Below are 18,142 nucleotides of genomic sequence, written 5' to 3' on the forward strand. Positions count from 1 at the left end.
GCCCTGTTGGGCTAGATTTCCAGGACACCCTAGGGTGCTGCTGGAAGTAATGTTGAGGTAGTGAGTAGCAATCGCCTCTTTTGGAGCCAGGTTCTGAACTCAGGTACAGTTGTATAAATCAGAGTAATTCCATGGAGATAAATGGGATTATTCCAGATTAACACTAGTGTAATTGAGACTGTAATCCAGGGATCGGCAACCTTTGGCACGCGGTTCGTCAGGGTAAGCACTCTTGCGGGCTGGGCCAGTTTGTTTACCTGCAGCCTCCAAAGGGCAGCTCCCACTGGCCACGGTTTGCCATTCCAGGCCAATGGGGGATGCGGGAAGTGGCACAGGATAAGGGATGTGCTGGCTGCCGCTTCCAGCATCCCCCATTGGCCTGGAGTGGTGAACCGTGGCCAGTGGGAGATGCGATTCACCGAACCTGTGGATGCTGCAGGTAAACAAACCAGCCCGGCCTGCCAGAGCACTTACCCTGGCAAGCCGTGTGCCAAAGATTGCTGATCCCTGCTGTAATCTGAGAACTACTATTAAAATCAATATCCTATAATGGTGTTAGGGTCACTGGGCTGTGTAGAAGCTGACTGCTTTAAAGAAACACTTAATAGCAAGTTCTTGACCCATTAAAGTTCAAAAGTCAAAAGAGCATAGCTGTAAACCTAGTAAATCCCACTCAGTTCTAACACTTGGCCACAATAAACTCTTTTGTAGTTTAAAGTGGACATGAGATTCCTCTTCACTTTCTGTACTGCTGCTAGTTATTGTTAAATAGCTTCCACCATAGGTGCTAGACTTAAGGGTGTTGGGGTGCTGCAACACCTCTTGTCTTAAAGCGGTTTTCATCATACCCAGGGTTTACAGTTTGGTTCAATGGCTCTCAGCACCTCCACTATACAAATTGTTCCAGCCCTCCTGGCATCCATATTCTACTCCAATAGGAATGATTCCTCTATTGTAGCAGACGTGCTAGTGCGTGCTATTGTTGAGGTTGTAATGCTCCTTTCATAGCAAACATTCTTTTTAGGCTGAAGTTTTTCATGCTTGCTCTCAGCACAAAGGTGATTTTGTGTGTGTGTGTGTGTGTGTGTGTGTGTGTGTGTGTGTGTGTGTGTGTGTGTGTGTGTGTGTGTGAGAGAGAGAGAGAGAGAGAGAGAGAGAGAAATTTGAACTGGCTCTGCTACTGATTGTCTTCCTACACCTGTGCATTGTGCACCCAGTAAATCTATGTGAATACATTCTATTATATTGTTGTTTCATCCTCCCTCATTCTGCCCATTTGTCTGCTTCATCTATCCATTACATCTTGTCTAGAGCTGGGTGAATAACTTTTTTTTGGCTTACTGGCAGTTCCAAATTAAAAAAAAATAAAGGTTTGGGCCAAACCAAATAGTCACTGGTTGGGGAGCCCCAGAAATAGGTGGCATTTTTGGAGAGTACCACCATTTATTCTTTTATTCAGCTGGGAAGGACTCAAGCCTAAGGTGTCCAACAAAGCCCAGCAGGTCATCTGATCTCCAAAGGAATCCAGACATAAGAAGCCAGGTGAGGCTCTCAAGCATGAGAAGCCCAGAGGAGTCCATTGGCAAATCTGAATGCCAACGAGGGGAGCTGAGCCCAAGGAATCCATCAGCTCCATTCACAGGGAGTCTGAGGAGGCCAGAGAAGAAACCTGATCATATTTTTAACATCTATACAGCTGCCATGAGTGGCATCCAACTTAAGTTGTGTGAATCTTCATTTGTGGGCAGAGTCTAGATGAGTTCCACAACTTCCGTGTTTAATTCAGCGCTTCAGTGCGATCACCTGATGAATTGGTTAAATGCACACCTCAGGTTAATGGTGAGAATCTGGGGAGTGGTTTGCTGTGTGCACTGAGGAAGGAATAGTTTAGGGGGGTGCCTGGGGAGCTATTTAATGTGAATATTCAATGAAGAGCAGTTTAGGGAAGCACTCATGGAAAGATGTTAAGTGAATGCTTGGAGAGAGCACCTGGTAGGATCATCTCCCATCCACATATTCATTGGACAGACCTCTAAATGTGAATCATAGCTCTGGCTCCCTCAGCATTGTTAAAAGTATTGATTTTTATGAGTGTCAGGGAGAATGTATGTGAAAGACATACAAAAGTCTGGAGGCTATGAAAACAGGAGTTCAAATCTCACCACTACCACATATTATATTTCTGTGAACTTCCTGACCCTTTGAAACAGGCTTCACACGCCTCACTTAGTAGGGAGACAGGTATAATTTCCCCCCATTTTACAGATCCAGTAAGGTAATTATACAAGATTACCTCTCACAGAACTGGAAGTAGAACTCAGGTCTCTAAGCATTTCAGAATGATTGTGCCAAATCTATGTACAGTATTTGGTTATCTTGTCTGGAAGTTACATTTGAATCATTAAACCACATTCCACTCTGAGGCTGGTCTACACTATGCGTTTAAACAGATCTTAGCAGTGTTAAACCGATTTAACACTGCACCCGTCCACACTACGAAGCCCTTTATATCGATATAAAGGACTCATTAAATCGGTTTCTGTACTCCTCCCCGACAAGAGAAGTAGCACTAAAATTGGTATTACCATATCGGATTAGGGTTAGTGTGGCCGCAAATCAACGGTATTGGCCTCTGGGCGGTATCCCACAGCGCTCCACTGTGACCGCTCTGGACAGCAATCTGAACTCGGATGCACTGGCCAGGTAGACAGGAAAAGCCCCGCGAACTTTTGAATTTCATTTCCTGTTTGGCCAGCGTGGAGCGCCGATCAGCACAGGTGACCACGCAGAGCTCATCAGCACAGGTAGCAATGCAATCTCCTGAGAATAGAAAAAGAGCACCCGCATGGACTGCACGGGAGGTACTGGATCTGATCGCTATATGGGGAGAGGATTCAGTGCTAACAGAACTCCGTTCCAAAAGATGAAATGAAAAAATATTTGAAAAAATTTCCAAGGCTATGATGGAAAAAGGCCACACCAGGGACTCAGTGCAGTGCAGAGTGAAAGTTAAGGTGCTCAGACAAGCCTACCAGAAAACCAAAGAAGCAAACGGAAGGTCCGGGTCAGGGCCGAAAACATGCCGCTTCTACTCTGAGCTGCATGCAATTTTAGGGGGTTGCGCCACCACTACCCTACCCTTGTCCGTGGATTCCGAGGTGGGGGTTGTAATCTCAGCCATGGCTGAGGATTCTGCAGAGGGGGAAGATGAGGAGGAGGAAGAGGAGGAGGAAGAGGAGGACGACCTTGCAGAGAGCACACAGCACTCCGTTAGCCCCAACAGCCAGGAGCTTTTTCTCACCCAGACGGAATTACCCTCCCAGCCCTCCCAAGCCACTAGCCCAGACAGTGAAGCCATGGAAGCGACCTCTGGTGAGTGTACCTTTGTAAATATAAAACATGGTTTAAAAGCAAGTGTTTTTTAATGATTGATTTGCCATGAGGGCTTGGGATGCATTTGCGGCCAGTAAAGTTACTGGAAAAGTTTGTTAACATGTCTGGGGATGGCACGGAAATCCTCCAGGGACATCTCCATGAAGTGCTCCTGGAGGTACTCCAAAAGCCTTTGCAGAAGGTTTCTGGGCAAGGCAGCCTTGTTCCGTCCACCATGGTAGGACACTTTACCACGCCATACATGTAGCAAGTAATCGGGTATCACTGCATGACAAAGCATAGCTGCGTATGGTCCCGGTGATTGCTGGCATTCAAGAAACATCCATTCTTTACCTCGCTGTGTTATCCTCAGGAGAGTGATATCGTTCATAGTAATCTAGTTGAAATTCAGGAATTTAAGTAAGGGAACAGAGATGGCCATTCCTACTGGGCTGTTTGCCTGTTGCTTAAAAGAAATCCTTCCTTGCACGTAGCCAAGCAGGGGGAGGGAAATAGCACTGAGCTTTTTCGCGTTTGGCTATCAGGGATCTTCCCTGCTACCAGCCACGCGGTGGGGGGGGGAAGGGGGGTGATTAGCAGTGATCTTCCATGAGACCAGCCATGTGGTCGGGGGGAGGGGTAAAGCGATCATCCCACAGAATTGGAGGGCGGGGGTGGCTTCTGCTGCTGCATGTTAACAGGAAAGAAGCAGCACTGAACAGGATTTGCTTGGTTTTTGGGAAAGGAGGGCACTGTGTATATGAAGGCTGCAGAAGCCGAAAGACAATGGCTTACCATGGACGCATGCAAGCTGAATTCTGATGCCCAGGCCTGCGTCTGTGAGATCTCTAATACCAGAGCCGCAGGCACTCAATATTAAGATGCAAAATGCGACCTTGTAGTGAAATCACATGTGCTATGTAAGGGGAATAGTGTTGTTCACTGTGAAAGAGTATAACCATTGTTCTGTATAATGTATCTTTTTAAATACTTCTCTCCCTTTTTTCCCTCCCTCATGCAGCTGCACATTTTTCAAGTCTCCCTACTCCATCCCGAAGGCTATCTCAGATAAGGCGGAGGAAAAAGAAGACACGAGACGAAATGTTCTCGGAAATCATGGAAGTGACCCGCAATGAAAGAGCTCATCTGAATGAGTGGAAGGACGTGGTATCAAATTACAGGAAAGATGCCAGTGAAAGTGAGGACAGGAAGGATGCTCGAGATGATAGGTGGTGCCAGGAAGATCAGAAGTATAGGCAGGAAGATATGTGGTGGCGGGATGCAACACTGGGTCTGCTGCGTGATCAAACTGATATCCTCCGATGTCTGGTGGAGCTTCAGGAAGAGCAGCGGGGTCACAGAGTGCCGCTGCAGCCCCTGTGTAACCACCCTCACCACTCACCATGTTCCATTTCTTCCTCACCCAGACGTGTAACAACGCGTGGGGGGAAGGCTTTGTGCACCCGCCCACTCCACCCCCGTGGATAGCCCAACCAAAAGGCTGTCATTACATTGAAATGTTTTTAGTATTCTTTTCCTTCCCTCCTATCCTCCTCCCAAACCACACCCAGGATACCTTGTCATTTCTGTCCCTTTTGTTATATTGACTTTTTAATAAAGAATACATGCTTTTTAAACGATAGTGACTTTATTTCCTTAAGCAAGCTGTAATCGAAGGGGGTGGGTGGGTTGCTTACAGGGAATGAGTCAATCAAGGGGGGGTCTTCATCAAGGGGAAACAAACACAACAATTACACCGTACCCTGGCCCGTGATGAAACTCGTTTTCAAAGCTTCTCTGATGTGCACCGCTTCCTGGTGTGCTCTTTTAATCGCCCTGGTGTCTAGCTGCGCGTAATCAGCGGCCAGGTGATTTGCCTCAGCCTCCCACCCCACCATAAAGGTCTCCCCCTTACTCTCACAGAGATTGTGGAGCACACAGCAAGCAGCCATAACAAAGGGGACATTGGTTTGGCTGAGGTCTGAGTGAGTCAGTAATGTGCGCCAGTGCGCCTTTAAATGGCCAAATGCACATTCTACCACCATTCTGCACTTGCTCAGCCTGTAGTTGAACAACTCTTGACTACTGTCCAGGCTGCCTGTGTATGGCTTCATGAGCCATGGCATCAAGGGGTAGGCTGGGTCCCCCAGGATAACTACAGGCATTTCAACATCCCCAACTGTTATTTTCTGGTCTGGGAAGTAATTCCCTTGCTGCAGCCGTTTAAACAGACTAGTGTTCCTGAAGACGCGAGCATCATGAACCCTTCCTGGCCATCCCACATGGATATTGGTGAAACGTCCCTTGTGATCCACCAGTGCTTGCAGCACCACTGAAAAGTACTCCTTGCGGTTTATGTAGTGGGTGCCCTGGTGCTCTGGTGCCAAGATAGGGATATGGGTTCCATCTATTGCCCCACCACAGTTAGGGAATCCCATTGCAGCAAAGCCATCCACTGTGACCTGCACGTTTCCCAGAGTCACAACCTTTCATAGCAGCAGCTTGATGATTGCTTTAGCTACTTGCATCACAGCAGCCCCCACAGTAGATTTTCTCATTCCAAATTGATTCCCGACTGATCGGTAGCTGTCTGGCATTGCAAGCTTCCAGAGGGCTATTGCCACTCGCTTCTCAACTGTGAGGGCTGCTCTCATCTTGGTATTATGGAGTTTTAGGGCAGGGGAAAGCAAGTCACAAAGTTCCATGAAAGTGCCCTTACGCATGCAAAAGTTTTGCAGCCACTGCGAATCGTCCCACACCTGCAAAACTATGCGGTCCCACCAGTCTATGCTTGTTTCCCGGGCCCAAAATCGGCATTCAGTAGCTAGAACCTGCCCCATCATCAGCAGGATCTCCAAAGCGCAAGGCCCCGCGGTTTGAGAGAATTCTGTGTCCATGTCCTCATCACTCTCGTCGCCGCGCTGCCGTAGCCGCCTCCTCCTCCTCACCTGGCTTTGCAGGTCCCAGTTCAGCATAGACTGCACAAGAATGCACGAGGTGTTTACAAAGTCCACGATTGCGGTATTGATCTGAGCAGGGTCCATGATTGCCATGGTATGGCATCTGCACAGTTCATCCAGAAAAAAAGGCGTGAAATGGTTGTCTGCTACTTTCAGGGAGGGAAGGGTGAGGCTGTACCCAGAACCACCCGTGACAATGATTTTTGCTCCATCAGGCACTGGGATCTCCACCCAGAATTCCAAGGGGCGGGGGAGACCGCGGGAACTATGGGATAGCTATGGGATAGCTACCCACAGTGCAACGCTCCAGAAATCGACGCTAGCCTCGGACCATGGATGCACACCGCCGAATTAATGTGCCTAGTGTGGCCGCGTGCACTTGACTTTATACAATCTGTTTTACAAAACCGGTTTATGTAAAATCGGAATAATCCCGTAGTGTAGACGTACCCAGAGAGTCAAAAATAAGGCACAAGTATGCTGATTCTCACTCTACTGTTGTCTAGCAATTAGCATACAACATCCTCCCTCTAGTGGTTGATTCACATAGAAGATTTTAAAAAGTGACATCTGCTACCACTTATTCCTTTACCTCAAGTAATAAAGATCCCTAATCTGAATATGAAGGTACTGAATAGAGCTGGTTAGAAGGAGGAATTTCCATCTCTGGTGAAATTCCAAAGTATAGAAATCTATTTTTGTTCTGAATCAGAACAAAAAATCAAAGTTTCAAACTCACGTAATAGACATTAAAGAAATCAATTCAGAAACACTGAAGTGTTTAACTTTTCTTAAATATATAATATTAGAATATTATAATGTAATATCATATATAAAGGTAAAAATCTACCATGCAGACTGGGAAATTTGAGAAGTGTGCCTGGAGCTATAATTCAGGATGTGATGGAGTGTCTGCCGAGACTGATCAAGCCCTCGGACCACTACTTCTTTCTGCTTTGCAATGTGGGCAACAATGATACTGCCAAGAATGAGCTTGAGTGGGTCAATGCAGACTACGTGGCTCTGAGAAGGATAAAGGAGATTGAGGTACAAGTCGTGTTCTCGTCCATCCTCCCTGTTGAAGGAAGAGGCCCAGGTAGGGACCCTCAAATTCTGCAGCACAGACAGAGTATGGCTGGTACCAATCAACTACCTCTTACGACCATGGACAGAAACCAAATCTCAGTAGTAACATTGCACAACCTCTCTGCCACCTTTCACAGGACTGGGCACGCTGTGCTGGCAACCTCCGTACAAGAGCTGGCTGGAGTGGATAGTGCAGAACTACGATGGTTTTATTAATTCCAGGATTTAGGAAGGGTCAGGGGCCAGCTGCTTCTCAGGTCTCAAGGCCCTCCTATAAGAGAAAAATCATGTCTCCCCCCACCCTCTTCCTTAGTATTTATGGCAGATCATCAGAAGAGACTCTCCCCCTTTGCCAGCAATACAGGTTTCATAGCCAGTATGTGTTTTGTTGCCTACAACAGCCTGGCAACTCAGAATCACAACTTCTTCTGAACCCAGCAGTGATTAAATAACGTTGATGAGATGTAAGTAATGTACTGAGAACCTAGCCAAGACATGGATTACACCATCCATCAAAGGCAGCTATTCTCCATTTGTCAAGATAGTACAAAGTCTTGGAGTTCATTCAATACGCTTAGATAGAAACAGTGGCAAGAAATACATTCTTCCATTTCTAGCATGTCAGGACATTATTCCACTTATCTCAGAGAAAGTATTATTCCCAGTGATCCATGAGTTCCTCACCTATAGGCTGGACTACTGTAACTCACATTATCTGGGGCAGAAGATGGAGACAACACACAAAAGTTCAGATTGTGCAGAGTGCAGCAGCCGCCTCAGTAGCAGGAAAACACACCAAGGACACGCCACACTGTGTTTTCTAAGTCCCAATTCAAGGAACTGGTTTTAATCTTTAAGATGCTCAAAGCATTGAGGGCTGGCTATAACATCCACTCCATTGAGATAGTTATGCACCTTAGAGATAATGCAGCTAACCGCATCAGGATGAAGCTCATGAGAACTGGAGATCAGATATTCATGACTGTAGAGCAACCAGCTAAAAGAGTTAAAAACTGAGTTGAAACCCAACAATTTCAGAGCATGTTGCAAGACTCTCCTCCATGCAATAACCACATGTGAGGAATTAAAATAAAAAAAGATTCAGAGAGAGACACACAGACAGAGAGAGGAGATGACAGACGTAGGAGAGTTGAAGAGAACAGACCACTATAGGCAACTCTATGTTAGCGGTGCGCTAATGAAATGTGCTGATGATACAAAGCTGGGAGCATCGTCAATACTGAGGAGGACTGGAACATTAGACAGAAAGGTTTGGATGATCTTGAAGATGGGAGTGACAGAAATGGGATGAAAGTCAGTTGTTCAAATTGCAAGGCCAGGCACTTAGGGTCTAATAATAAGAATTTCTGATACAGTTAGAAATGACGGAGGAGGAAAGATACCTGAGTGTGTTGGTCAGTCACAAGATAATGTGCCCACCAGTTTGATGCACCAACAAAAAAGGCAAATGTGATCCTAGAATGTATCAAGTGAGGCATTTCCAGCCGAGATAAAGATACACTAACACCATTGTGCAAGGCACTGCTAAAACTTCATTTGGGCATACTGTGTGTAATAATTCAAACAGGAACCAGAACAGAGCAGAACTACTGGGATTATCAGGGAAGGCCTAGCTTATGAGAGGAGACTGAAAGAGCTAGCAAAAGGAAGGTTGAGAGGGGATATGATTGCTGTCTATAAAAGGGGTAAATACCAGGGAGGGTGAAGAGATATTTAAGCTAAAGGACAAGCTGGCACAAGAATAAATGGGTATAAACTGTCCACAAACAAATTAAGACTGGAAATTTAGATAAAGGTTTATAACCATCTGAGAGGTGAGGTTCTGTAACAACCTCCCAACAGGAGCTGAGGGGGGCAAAAAATTAATTTAAAAAAAGAAAGCTGGACAAATTTATGAATGTGATTGTATGATGGGGTTGCTTGTGATGGTAGGGGCATGGCCTCAACTCTGCATTATGTCTTACGTCCCTAAAGATCATGCTTCAGGATTTCATCTGTTCACCAGCAGGAGTCAGGAAAGGATTCCCCCCCGCCCCAATGTATTCTGGGACAGTTTTTTGTCTCCTTCCTCTGAAGCATCAGGAATGGCCAGGGTTAGAGAAGGCATATTAGGCAGCATAGGGCAGGATTCTGAAGTGGTCCTGTACATTACCTCTCTCAAGTGCTTGGCTGGTTGGCTCTTGCTCAGAGTCCAACTGACTGCCATATGTGAGTTGAGAATAAATCTCCCCCCAGAACAGATTGGCAGTGACCATGGGGCCTCTTCACTCTTCTCAGCAGTGTGTGGAAATGGGTCGCTTGCCAGGATTCAAAGTATCATAGAAGATCAGTGTTGGAAGAGACTGCAGGAGGTCATCTAGTCCACCCCCCTGCTCAAAGCAGGACCAACCCCTGCTAAATCATCCCACCCAAGGCTTTGTCAAGCTGGGACTTAAAAACCTCTAAAGATGGAGATTCCATCACCTCCCTAGGTAACCCATCCCAATGCTTTACCACCCTCCTAGTAAAATAGTTCTTCCAAATATCCAACCTAGACCTCCCCCACTGCAACTTGAGACCTTTGTTCCTTGTTCTGTCATCTACCACCACTGAGAACAGCCAAGCTCCATCCTTTTTGGAACCCCCATTCAGGTAGTTGAAGGCTGCTATCAAATCCCTTCCTCTCTTTCTTCTGCAGACTAAATAAGCCCAGTTGCCTCAGCCTCTCCTCATAAATCATGTGACTGAGCCCTCTAATCATTTGCATTGCCTTCCGCTGGACTTCTCGAATTTGTCCATATCCTTTTTGAAGTGGGGGCCCCAAAACTGGACTCAATACTCCAGATGTGGCCTCACCAGTGCCAAATAGAGGGGAATAATCACTTCCCTCGATCTGTTGACAACGCCCCTACTAATGCAGCTCAATATGCCATTAGCCTTCTTGGCAACAAGGGAACACTGACACATATCCAGCTTCTCATCCCCTGTAATGCCCAGGTCCTTTTCTGCAGAACTGCTGCTTAGCCATTCAGTCCCAAGCCTGTAGCAGTGAATGGGATTCTTCCATCCTAAGTACAGGAATCTGCATTTGTCCTTGTTGAACCTCAGATTTCTTTTGGCCCAAACCTCCAATTTGTCTAGGTCACTCTGGTCCCTATCCCTACCCTCCCGCATATCTACTTCTCCCTGCAGTTTGGTGTCATCTGCAAATTTGCTGAGGGTTCAATCCATCCCATCATCCAGATCATGAATGAAGATGCTGAACAAATCCGGCACCAGGACCGACCCCTGAGGCACTCCGCTTGATACCAGCTGCCAACTAAACATCAAGCCACTGATCACTACCTGTTGAGCCCAACAATCTAGCTAGCTTCTATCCATCTTATAGTTCATTCATCCAATCCATACTCCTTTAAGTTGCTGGTGAGAATACTGTGGGAGACCATATCAAAAGCTTTGCCAAAGTCAAGGTATATCACGTCCACTACTTTCCCCATAGCCACAGAGCTAGTTATCTCATCATAGAAGGCAATCAGGTTAGTCAGGCATGACTTGCCCTGGGTGAATCCATGTTGGCTGCTCCTTATCTAGGTGTATCTCCTTTACTCATTTTGCCACCATTGCAGGGGCCTCAAGCATTGGTGCACCTCAGTCCCACCTATTCTCTGCCTGCGACATAGTAGTCTAAGCTTTTGTGGGTTGTGACACTTTGAACTCATTTTGCTTGCAAATACCACACCTGCCACTAGGTCACAAGTGAAAGCCAATGCCATCACTACTAAACTTTTGTGGACATCAAAACAATCAGTGGACAAACAGTGGCAACACATATCTGTGGCTAGTAGAGGCACAAATGAAAGGTTCTGTGGGTCACGTGCTCCTCAGATTTCTCAGGACACCTCTGGCATAGATGCCCAGCATCTCAGGCAGCTCTGCCCCAGGCAGTGGCACTCTCAATGTGTCTGTGCAGTGCTGGGAGGGAGGACACAGCAGGCCTGTTGACTGCCAGCTGAGCTTCTCCCCCACCACATGGGGCTACTTCACCTTCCCTGCTGCTGGAGTCCCACACATTGCCTCTGCCTTCACCCCCTGACTCACCTCAGTGGAGGGTCTGCAAAGCAGGCAGCAATGCTGGGACTCCAGCTGCAGGGAAGGCAAGGCAGACCCCTGTGGTGGGGAAGGAACTTATCCGGCAGCCAGCCACCCTGTTGCTTCCTCCCTCTCCAGGCTGCAGGGATACAAGGAGAGTGCCTCTGCCAGGGAGAGTCCTGCCTCCTTGCTGCTGGGTGTCCATGCCAGAGGTGTGCTCCCACAGATTTCTCGGGACATGACCCCGCACGCCCCCGATGTCACTTCTGCATACAGTATTACAGACAATTCCGCCATCAGCTTCAGCAGGTGATGTCCACATGTACTCCAGGATCCCAATCTTTTAGACCATTCACAAATAAAAAGATTGATACAGCCATTGCAGCCACAAAATTGGGGGAAAAAGTAGCACAAAAAGATGGTATCTATCCTGAGTTCCTACATAACCTGGGTCCACTGGCATCGAAATGGATGATGCAGATTTTCACCAATATCATGGAGACTGGTGCAATTCCCCATGTTTGGAGAGAAACCAGAGTCATTCCATTCCTAAATCCTGGGAAACCTGCAGATCAGCCTTCTAGTTATAGCCCAATCTCCCGCTTGAGCACCGCCTACAAGGTGATGGCACGTATGATTCTGAACTGAACTGGGTCCACTGTGAATGCTAGCCTACCCAAGGAGCAATCTGGTTTTTAACCACACAGAAGTTGCTGCAACCAGGTCCTGGCCCTCACAAAAAACAATGACCAATGAAAACTCAAGACACCGGTTCTGCTTTCATCAATCTTTCAACGGCATATGACACAGTCTGGAACAATGGTCTGGTACTGAAACTGGCCAAACTGACTCCGTGTGTGTAGATTCTCAGGCTGCTGAACACCATGCTTAGCAGCCGAAGAATGTGCATATATCTTGGAGGTCAAACCAGCATACCGTACACAAATAATGGGCTACCACAAGGCTCTCTACATGGTCTGACATGTTTCAATGTATACATGAGAAGTATGCCTGAAACAATAGTGCAGAAATTTGCATATGATGATGATTTGGCATTCACAACTCAGTCCTGTAGCTTTAAAGAATTTGAAGTGACCCTTACATTTGACCTTAAGATTATGGAGGAATACTTCCAAAAATGGCAGCTGAGACCAAATCCGAGCAAAGGCAGTCTCTACTTTCCACCTTGGAAAAGAATCACACAGAATACTCTAACTGTCCAGTTTTGTGGTGAAACTGTGCATTATGAACCAAAGTCAATATACCTGCGTGTCATTCTTGACCATGCACTGACCTTTCATAACCACCTCAAGAAAGCAGCCTCTAAAGCAAATACTCGCCTCAACATTATTCAAAAGCTAGTGGGAACAAGCTGAGGACCAACTGTCCCAGTGCTATGAACATCAGCCTTGGCCCTGGTATACTCAATTGCAAAGTATTGTGCACCAGTGTGGACAAGAAGCTGCCATACCCAGCTTGTGGATAGGCATCTGAATCAGACCATGCAAATCATGGGAACTTTAAAATAAACATCTCTACTGTGGCTTTTTGTATTAATGAACATCAAATCTCCAGCTATCTGTCAAGATACAGCCACAGCACGAGAACTTAAATGTGCCAAAAACTAAGCAGAACTTTCCATCTGGCAGGTTATGGATAACATACCCCAACACCACCTGAAATCACAAAAACCGCTATGGGCTACATGTCTTTGGATCCGGTTGGAGAATGGCAAAGTGTCTGGACCTCATCTACCATCCCAAACAAACACACTGTTACTGACCCAACAAGCTTCCCTCATGGTTTTGACCTTCCATGCAGACTTTGGACCATCAAACTGCATCCAAACAAACCTCGGAAGATGCCTCTACGTGATGCACAAGTGAAAAATCAAAGACTCCTTTTTGAGTGACTGTGGTGAGAACATCCAAACCATCGAACATAGCATAATGCAGTGCCTCAAATACGTGACTTGGATGATCTCCACAATGTCACAGAGGAGGCCTTGAAATGGCTTATGGACCTGCAATTGCATCTGTAGAATGTTACTCTACAGATGCCATATGCACAAGAGAGATTTTGGGTGTTGGGTTTAGTGTGCATGTGTTGGATGCTGTTGTTGGTGGGCTGTGATATACCAGAGGTCAAACTTCATGATCTGGTCATCCTATCAGGCCTTAAACTCTATGACTTTTATTTAGAAATTTTGGTGCTCAGAGATTATGCTGATTATGCCCTAGAAAATGTAATTTAGAAAGATTATAGAAGAGTTGAATTTGCTTTGATGCCTTTGACATGAAAAAGCCTAGCATTTGCCTTTTTCCTCTAAAGGCTACAAGCAACCCTGAGGCTCTATGAATTTTCTTGTGCCATTCAGTAATATATAATTACCCCTTTTTTAACATCCAGACTATGCCCTTCCCTGGCAGATCATGGCAAGATGGGGAGAAGAATTGGACTATAATGAATTGTTTAAATGGACACCTTCTGGCAAACATTTTTGGATGTGGCTGTCACAATACCTTGTCCTTGTGAGAGACCATATAAAGATGGTCAGCCAGGAAGGCTTCAATCTCACAGACTGTCCTAGCTGAGGTTTTGGCTTCTAGGAAGAAAATATGCTTCAGGGAAAGGCAATAGAAAGGGAATCATCCAGTGATTTGGACTGAGCCTCCATTAGCTTAGTTAGGACAAGTTTAAATTGGTATTGTAGTCACCAAATTAACTGTCCTGATTATTTCACAATGCCCATGCAGATAATAAGCTCATAGATGCCATAACAAATACATAGCTCCTGAGAGCTGGCCACCTTGTGGATCTGGACTTTGTGTTAGAATTGCAAGTGAAGGCTGATCTCTTGCCAGGGACTGACCATAAACTCCTCCATGTTTAAAATTTTATTTTTATTGCTACACAGTTTCATTGGTGAAACTGAGAAAATACAGAAGTCCGCCCCCCCACCTAAGATAGATACAACAGGAAGACCATATTTAAGCAGGTGGGAAGAAAACAAAAGAGAGAAGATGGAGGGGGAGAGAAAGAACCTAAATAAATGAATAAACTTTGCCAACTTCCCATTAATTTTCTGCTAAGTGAATTTTTTACTTTATGTGCTCTTTTTTATAAAAATATGCAAAACACCATGGGTTAGATTCACAAAGGAATTTAGGCATGGCAACATTCAGTGTTTCCATGCCTAACTTTTAGGAGCCTAGAAAATCACTGGGATTCACCAAGCCTGAGTTAGGCGCTCAGGGTTCCTATACAATGACTGGAGAGAGATAGGCTCCTCTAAATGGGATTCACAAAACCCCCCAGGACACTAGCAGCTCTCTGCTTTAGCTAGCCAATGGTAGATAGCAAGGCGTGCTAAGCCCCACTACCCTCTCAGGGAGTTTAGCGCTTCCCCCGGTTGGGAACTGCAGCTACAAAACCTCTCTGGGAACTAGGTACCTATGCTAGTTTTTGCAAGAAGCAGGAGTAGGGAAGGATGATGGCGACAACATCCTTCCTCATATCGTTCAGCCCCAATGGACCTTGAGATATGTGAGGCTCCTGATTCAAGCCACCCTCACCTCCACACTCAAAGTGGAGAAGGGATTTGAACAGAGCTCTACTACTTCGGGACATGCCCTAACCACTGAGCTGTAGGATATTTTCTTTGTGGTCTTCCTCAGTCTCTTCTGTTGAACCACAGAAATGTTGGGCTGAAAGTGACCTTGAGAAGTCGCCTATTCCAGCCCTCTTTGCTAAGGCAGGACCAAGTAAACCTACATTATCCCTGAGAGGTGTTTCTCCAACCTATTCTTAAAAACCTTCAGTGATGGGGATTCCATAACTTCTCTGGGAAGCCTATTCCAGAGTTTAAACTATCCTTATAGTTAGAAATATCCTTATAGTTTTCCTAATATCTAATCCAAATCTCTCTTGTTGCAGATTAAGCTGATTACTTCTTGTTTTACTTTCAGTGAACATGGAGAACAATTGATCACTGTTCTCTTTATAACAGCCTTTAACATGTTTGAAGGCTGTTATGAGGTTCCTCCTCAGTCTTCTTTTCTCAATACTAAACGTATCCAATGTTTTAAATCTTTCCTCATAGATCAGGTTTTCATCATTTTTTAGCTCTCCTCTGGTCTTTCTCCAATTTGTCCATCTCTTTCCTAAAGTTTGGAGGCCAGACAGTTTTCCAGTTGAGGCCTCAACATTGTTGAGTACAGTGGGACAATTACCCCCAATGTCTTATTTATGACAAGTATGTAAGAGGGGTAAATAGCGGGATCCCACAAGGATCTGTACTGGGAACAGTTCTGTTCAACATATTCATAAATGATCTGGGAAAAGAGGTAAACAGTGAGGTGGCAAAGTTTGCAGATGATACAAAATTACTCAAGGTAGTTATGTCCACAGAAGACTGCAAAGAATTACAAAGGGATCTCACAAAACTGGGTGACCGGGCAACAAAATGGCCGATGAAATTCAATGTTGATAAATACAAAGTAATGTATGTTGGGAAACATAATCCCAACTATACATACAAAATTAGCTATTACTCAAGAAAGATCTTGGCGTCATTGTAAATAGTTCTCTGAAAACATCTGCTCAATCTTTAGTGGCTGTCAAAAAAGCTAACAATGTTAGGAACCACAAGAAAAAGGATGGATAAAAGGACATAAAATATAATGCTACTATATAAATCCATGGTGCACCCAGCCCTTGAATACAGTATACCAGGGGTCGCCAACCTTTCAGAAGTGGTGTGCCGAGTCTTCATTTATTCTATCTAATTTAAGGCTTCACGTGCTGGTAAGACATTTTAACATTTTTAGACGGTCTCTATAAGTCTATAAACTATTTTTGTATGTAAACTAAAGAAGTTTTTTTAAATGTTTAAGAAGCTTCATTTAAAATTAAATTAAAATGCAGATCTTATCAGTTTAGTGCAGTGGTTCTTAACCTGGAGTGCACGCACCCCCTGGGGCAGGGCCGGTGGGCAAGGATATTTTGCGCCCTAGGCGAAACTTCCACCTTGCACCCCCCCGCACATCGGTTCATTGAGGGGCAAATCCCAATGAGCCTTTATAGACTCCAGGGGCCAGCCATGCCCGGGGGCTGCTCCCCAGACCAGGTTCCCCCCCACCGCTCCCTGAACTCCCCTGGAGAGTGCACAGCCCTCCTGCAAGCCCTCCCCACTCCACCCCAGTGGCCCCTGCCCTGAGTCCACTCACTGGCTTTGCCAGGCTTGGGCCATTGCAGCAGTTCGGCAGGGAGGCACCACCTTCTGGAGGCACCTGAGAGCCAGAGCATCCTGCTTGCAGCAGCAGCAAGCCCCAGTCAAGGAGGAGCCAGCACGGTGCAGGGGGGCAGCAGCCCTGCAAAGGCAGCAGTGCTGCTAGTGGGGAGCAGACGTGCCCCACACCGCCCCTCCTGCCCAGGCTGCGGCCCGACACCATCCAGGGGGTTCCTGCAGGCTGCAGTGAATGTATGCAGGCACCAGCCCCCATGCACCCCCCCGGTTCCCCCTTCACCTAGGGTTACCATATTTCAACAATCAAAAAAGAGGAGAGAGCCCTGCCCTAGCCCTATCCCTGCCCCATCCAATCCCTCCCACTTCCCACCCCAACTGCCCCCGTCAGAACACCCAACCCCACACTGCCCCTTCCTGGGACCCCTCCGCCCTAACTGTCCCCCTAGGACTCAACTCCCCACCTGTCCCGACTACCCCAACCCTTAATCATACCCCCGCCCCCAGACAGACCCCCAGTGACTCCCACACCCTATTTAAGCACTCCCCACTCCCTGACAGGACCCCCAGAACTCCCGACCCATTCAACCCTCCCCCTGCTCCCTGACTGCCCCGGGACTCCCCTTACCATGCCCATGCCAGTCAGACGCTGGTTCCATGTGGAGGCAAAACTCTACGTGGAGGGAGGAGCTGCGGGAGGAGGAGCTCCGGCGGTGGGGGCTCACATTTCTGGGAGCTGCAGAACCCGAGCAAGGTGAGGGGGGAGCCGGGGGGTGCACCTGCCACCAGCCGCCGGCCCCGATCAGCCTCCTGCCAGCTGAGTGAATGGAATCCCAGGGCAGCAGGATGCTGAACAGGGCTGGCGGCCAGGACCCTGGCCGGCAGCCGTGTGCCAGGCAAAATCAGCACACGTGCCACCTTTGGCACGCGTGCCACAGATTGCTGACCCCCGCAGTATACAGTTCTGTTCCCCACCCCCCCATCTCAAAAAACAAATTAGAATTGAATACAGTGCAGATGACAACAAAAATGATAAAGGGTATGGAACAGCTTCCATATGAGGAGAGATTAAAAAAACTGGGACCTTTCAGCTTGGAAAATAAATGACTGAGGGGGAATAGGATAGTGGTCTATTAAGTCATGAACAGTGTGGAGAAAGAGAATAAGGAAGTGTTATTTATCCCTTCATAAAACATATGACAAATGATTAAAGGTCTAGAAAACATGACCTACAAGGGAGGAATGAAAAAATTGAGTTTGTTTAGTCTGGAGACGAGAAGAATGAGAGGGGACATGATAACAGTTTTCAAGTATATAAAAGGTTGCTGCAAGGAGGAGGGAGAAAAAAAAGTGTTCTACTTCACTTCTGAGGAGAGGACAAGAAGCAATG

The 18,142-nt window shown here is 46.5% G+C and overlaps 1 protein-coding gene across 2 annotated transcripts in view; it reads right to left on the reverse strand.

The window, feature by feature from the left end:
- The window catches only part of FEZ1 (fasciculation and elongation protein zeta 1), a 153,759-nt gene that overhangs the window by 7,641 nt on the left and 127,976 nt on the right, over positions 1–18,142 (reverse strand). The gene's annotated exons all lie outside the window — the stretch shown is intronic.

This window comes from Gopherus evgoodei, chromosome 19 (genome assembly GCF_007399415.2).
Source record: "Gopherus evgoodei ecotype Sinaloan lineage chromosome 19, rGopEvg1_v1.p, whole genome shotgun sequence".
Taxonomy (NCBI): domain Eukaryota; kingdom Metazoa; phylum Chordata; order Testudines; family Testudinidae; genus Gopherus; species Gopherus evgoodei.